Source organism: Lepisosteus oculatus, chromosome 5 (assembly GCF_040954835.1).
Source record: "Lepisosteus oculatus isolate fLepOcu1 chromosome 5, fLepOcu1.hap2, whole genome shotgun sequence".
NCBI classification, from domain to species: Eukaryota; Metazoa; Chordata; class Actinopteri; order Semionotiformes; family Lepisosteidae; genus Lepisosteus; species Lepisosteus oculatus.
The window spans coordinates 54,587,422-54,593,588 of NC_090700.1; positions in this window are offsets into that span (position 1 = coordinate 54,587,422).

The window sequence follows — 6,167 nt, forward strand, 5'->3', positions numbered from 1 at the left end:
TCAGCGTTTCCCAGATTGTATTTAGTTTTCGTTCTTGCTTAGGCAAGCGAAACCCTCCACTTCACTACATTAACGGACATCTGCCAGGTGTTTCCAAAGTGTGATGTTTATCTATATATTTTTAAATTTTATTTTCTGTTCCAATATAGTGTTGTCGATCCTCCTGTTTTGGTATTTTCTGTAAATTTGATTGATTTAATAACTTGACTAGAATTTCCTTAACGGATTTAATTAGGAAGAGTACTGGTCCCTATGACACTCCACTAATTACACTTGTTCAAAGAACTCTAATCAGCCTGTTAAGCAATCCCTACCTTTTCTAAACACACGCTGACTGTTTCCTAGGATCCTACATACAAATAGGTGATCTCCTAGTCTGAGTCTAATAATTGTTTCCATAATCTCATATATAATAGAAGTCAGAGTTTTTGGTCTATAATTACCAAGTTCAGTTTTCTCAACCTTCTTATTGATGGGCACGACAGTAGATATCATCTACCCTGGGTACAACCCCCCCATCTCTCGAGCAGCTGCTGGAAGAGTTGTGTCAAGGGCTTATGTATCGATCTTATCTAGTTTTACCACTCTGTAACATGGGGAGAAACGGCTACCGAAACGTTGTATCTGTTTTTTTTCCTTTCAGCATGGAATAAACCATTACCTGCTGCTTCGCAGCCTTCACATGTTGACGCAGCTGCCTACTTTGATTTCTTGAACAAATATACTGAAGCGACACAGGGTCGGCGAGGATGCAGACAGCAGTTCAGGCTGGAATCGGCTCTTTACTGCCGGCACAGCAGCAAAGACAACAGCAGACAAAGACAGCGCGCCGTGAGTTTAACACACTAGGGCCACTTGGGGTACAGGTACACACTGTCCAGTATAGGGTGGTTAAGTGGATACAGGTATAAAAGGTAGTAAACTGGGTATAACTATTTACATACACACACCTGAAGAAGGCCCCACGGCCGAAACGTTGTGTTTTCTTTCTTCTTTTTTTCAGCATGGAATAAACCTATTACTTGTAACTATTTACATGACAACCCAACAGCCCACAACAATGCGCAACCGCACCAGAAGCCGGAAGGTCAAGCCGCGCTGGCCAGAAGCCCTCCTCCTCCCATCCTGCCACAATATTTATTTTTGTAAAAATCAAGGAATTTGAAGAGAATACGGGAAATGCAAAATGATTAGTGCTTGATTTCTAATTGCCGAATTAATGTTCCTTAAAATTAAACCTTTCAAATTAATAATAATTGCTTAGACTTATATAGCGCTTTTCTGGACACTCCACTCAAAGCGCTTTACAGGGAAGGGGGATCCCCTCCACACCCACCAATGTGCAGCCCCACCTGGATGATGCGACAGCAGCCATAGTGCACCAGTACACTCACCACACATCAGCTATCAGTGGGGAGGAGAACAGAGTGATGAAGCCAATTCATAGATGGGGATTATTAGGAGGCCATGATTGGTAAAGGCCAATGGGAAATTTGGCCAGGACCCGAAACTTTTTCGAGAAATGCCCTGGGATTTTTAATGACTGCAGAGAGTCAGGATCTCGGTTTTACGTCTCATCCGAAGGACGGCGCTTGTTTACGGTATAGTGTCCATACTGGGGCATTAGGACCCACATGGACCGCAGGGTGAGCGCCCCCTGTGGGCCCCACTAACACCTCTTCCAGCAGCAACCTTAGTTTTTCCCAGGAGGTCTCCCATCCAGGTACTGACCAGGCTCACACATAGTTTGCTTGCTTAGTTGCAGTGGGGTGCCAGTTGTGAGTTCCAGGGTGATATGGTTGCTGGCTATAGGATTATCCCTTTTCTAAGTTAATTTTTATGGTTCAAGCAGCTTGTTGTGAACCTTCAAATCATGCTGGTGTGTGCTAATTGGTGAATATTTAATTGATTTTTGATGTAGTTCTACAGATGTCATGTGAAACTGATCATTTAATACTGTATGTGATGTGATTCAGGCTGAAGGTTTTCTGTTGTTGGGTGTTTGCATAAGCAGATCGTGTGAACCTCTTTCTTAGCTCATCAGCTTGCTATTTTTTACTCAATCTGAAAATGATCTCGTGTTCATGTTTTTTCTTTTCAAGTGTTCATTTTAAGGGCTTGACTGCATTTTTTCCTTCTTTGGACTATGCACTTAAGTCTCTACCTCTATGAAACATCGACATCTGTGCAACTATGTTTAATAATGGATATATTATTCAGTAAAATATGAGTTTCTGGAAAAAAAAATACATTCAAAATGCCCTTTCGTGAGCTATATGTGCTGAGTCTATTTTTGCGAGATTAGAACAAAATTTTATGGTTTCTTCAAAACATGCCACTCAGAAATTATGCAGATCAATCTGAGAAGTCTTCCGGTTTCTAGCAATTATTTCTTCTAATAATACTTTGAACTGTTCTTGAAAGACCTATGAAGTCGCGTGGAAGTCTCTTTGCATTTTAGCTATGTGCCACCCTAGCTGAAACTGGGAAAAAATGCTTATATATATTTTTAACCCTGCAGCGATGCAAGGTATCACAGCACAGTGAGAGCATAGGGTGTATCTGCCACCAATGTCCTGAATTCCAGCTGTTACAGAGAGTCTTAAAGTCCGTGTATGGCGATGGCCACCCTGTCTTTTTACCGTGATTGGGGGTTTATGAGTTACAATTACAAACCGCATTGTACTCCTAGAAAATATTTCCACTTGGCACCATGGCACAGTGGATATTCCTGATAATGCCATCCAGTTACTCCTGATGTGTCACCTACACCAGTTATTTCTGACCTGTCACATACAGAAGGTGTGGGTTTAAAATGCACTTAAGTCAGGTCAGGAATTGGACTAATGACCCCAGCCCAGAGTCAGATTTCTACAATACCCTACCAGCTACATTTGGAAATAAACCATTCATTTTAAAACAGGACTCTGTGATGTTTCAGTGCTGGTGCCTCTTAGATGCCTTTTTAATTGATTATTACCGAATCATGAAGGTATGTGTGTGTTCTGGTGAAGCTAGCGCTTAGCTTTGTCGATAAAGCAATGCCTCTCTTTACAGGTTTATGGGAGTGCCGGTAAATACCTTGATAAATACGGGAGTCTTTGGCTTCTCGTCTCCTGATGAGTCACAAACGCGGAACGTTAAACGAGCTATTCAGCTGTGATAGGTTAAAGGGTAAGCTATGCAAAAAGGATATAATAAATCTGCAGAAACAGACGCCTTGATACTGTAAGTGCCGGTTTATACCTTACTCGAATCTGCCTCTCTTCTTCTAAAAAAGGATGAGACGGGAGACCTCTGGTGGTGACATGTGGTACTACACCACGCACACGGAGCATATGCGGTCAGGCTGGCAGTGAAGAGAACATGGAGATGTTCCACAGGGGGGCTCTCTGCAATGTCTGCACCCGCCCCCTTTGCGACGTTGCGATGGGTGTGAGAAAATTGCGTTAGGGACAACGTGGAGAAACAAGCTCTTCACTTGAATCTGGTATTGCACTATGTCTGTGGAGTACCAGGATTTTGTTTATCAACCATTTTATTGCCCAGCTGATGTAAATCTTTTGGTAGAAAAAGAGTGCAATCATGACATTGCTTAACCTGAATTCAATGAGATCTGAAGACCTTGGACTTGGAAAGGACAGCTGCTACAGGGCCTACTCACATTGTTTTTGCACTTCACAGAATTCAAGTGAGATTCCTTGCAAGCTGGTACACACTTCTTTTTTTGGAGGAGTTTTCCCACTCATGTTCTACACAGTCCAGATGTTTTTCCATATACTTCCATAAAACGTCAGTGGCATCACTGGTCAGTTTCTCTGTATCAGATCTTTAGCATCTGAAAACAAGACTCCCCTCCATTTAGATAGATAGATAATACTTTATTAATCCCGTAGGGAAATTGATGTGTTACAGCAGTCCAGCCCAAGACAAGCAAAACAGACATCAGAATAGTTATGAAACAAAAGACAACAAAATAAATACAAATAAATAAATACATAGGTGTGTGCAAAATGTGCTGATCATAGTCACCGTAAAAACAATAAAATATGTGCAAAATGTGCATAGGTTTATATAGACTGATTGTCCAAAAAGTATAATGGAGTAAACATGCTGTCCATAGAGGAGCAGATTAAGGGCTAACAGTCCTAGCCTAGGGCAGTGTTATACACCCTGACAGCCGCCGGGAGGAAAGACCTGCGGAAACGTTCCCTTGAACACCGTAGCTGGAGCAGTCTGTTGCTAAATGTGCTCCGCTGCCCAGTAACAGTCCCATGAAGCGGATGAGAGGTGTTGTTCATGATGGCTGTGAGCTTGGTCAGCATTCTCCTCTCCGCCACCACCTCCATGGGGTCAAGGCTCATCCCCAACACAGAGCCAGCCATCTTGATGAGTTTATTGAGCCTATTTGCATCTTTTGTCATGATGCTGCTGCCCCAGGACACAACAGCATAGAAGATGGCCGCCGCCACCACTGATTCATAAAAAATGTGTAGCAGTGTTCCGCACACACCAAAGGACCTGAGTCTCCTAAGAAAATAGAGTTGGCTCTGACCTTTCTTGTACAGGGCATCAGTGTTACCAGGCCACTCCAACTTATCATCCAGGTGTACCCCTAAGTACTTGTAGGAATGTACGCCCTCTATGTCCTCACCATGGATGGAAACAGGGTTCAGCGGAGACTTATTCCTTCGAAAGTTGAAGATCATTTCTTTGGTCTTGCTGGTGTTAAGCTGGAGGTGGTTAAGATGACACCACTCCACAAAATTGGTAATCAAGCTCCTAATTTACTCCTCCCTCCCCTCTCTAATACACCCCACAATTGCAGAGTCATCCGAAAACTTCTGCAGATGACATGTCTCAGAGTTGTACCTGAAGTCAGAGGTGTAAAAGGTGAACAGGAATGGAGCAAGGACAGTCCCCTGTGGAGCCCCAGTACTGCTAACAACCTGTTGGACACACAGCTCTGTAGCCGTACATACTGTGGCCTGCAGGTCAGATAGTCTATAATCCAGGACAGCAGGGGAGTGTCCACCTGCGCCGCCCTTAGCTTATCTCTCAGTAAAGGTGGATGGATGGTGTTAAAGGCACTGGAGAAGTCAAAGAACATAACTCTCACAATGCTCCCCGTCTTCTCCAGGTGAGAGTTAGCTCTGTGTAGCAGATAGATGACTGCATCCTCCACTCCCAGGTGTGACCGGTAGGCGAACTGCAGAAAAACAACATTTTTCTAGGTTGTTGAATTTGATGGGACTCCCATTCAAGTGGCTCAAGCAGTAGCCGCTCCTTCTCGCAGCCCTGATTCACTCTAATGCCCAGATGTGGCTCAGCCGAGCCTGGGTCATGTCACTGGTGATTGTGACCAAATGCCAGAGAATGAGTGGCAGAAGTCTGGTAATGTGAGTTATTAGTCAGGCTCCTCTGGGCACAGCAGTGACACCTACAGGTGGCTTTCAGGATTGCAGTGATGCCATAGCCTCTCCTGTCATGTGCACTGGAGCTCACAGTGGATCAAGATGAGTGGTCCTGCTGGGGGTTGTCTGCAGGCCCTAGCTGTCCCTCTTTGGACACAGCACAGGTAGGACCCGCTGCCCAGACAGCCAAGTCTTGAAACATTTGTTAATTCCGAATCGAGTGCGTATATATTACAAATAACTGAAGCATCCACACTTCTAAAACACAAACTTGTCTAAAACTCCAGCAATAGGTTTCCTTGTCCGTTTACTTTGGATTACTCTGCACATTGCTTGACGCCAGACCAAACCTTTTAGGCACAAGGATAATGTTAAGGGAAAAAAAAATTAAAAGCAGAGGAACACTCAGGTTAAGAACAGTACTGTGTTGGATGGCATTTGGGTCATATAGACTAAATGTGACTGCTCTCAACAATCTGGCAGCAGCCCAGTGCACTGTTGAGGTAGCAGTGCAGGGTGGAGGTTAAGCCCAGGACTCCTCACTGGAAGCTCAGTTTGAGGTGAGGTACTGATATTGTACGCTTAACTAAGGCACTACGTTTAGACTGCCCCAGTAAACAAAGTAAAGCCTTTCATTCCAGAAAACCACTTTTTATAATGACAAAGCAGGGAAACGTGCGAAAAAATTTTAACAATACAAATGCAATATGGCAATAGGATGCTGGCACCCAAAGGGGGATCTCAGGTTCCTGA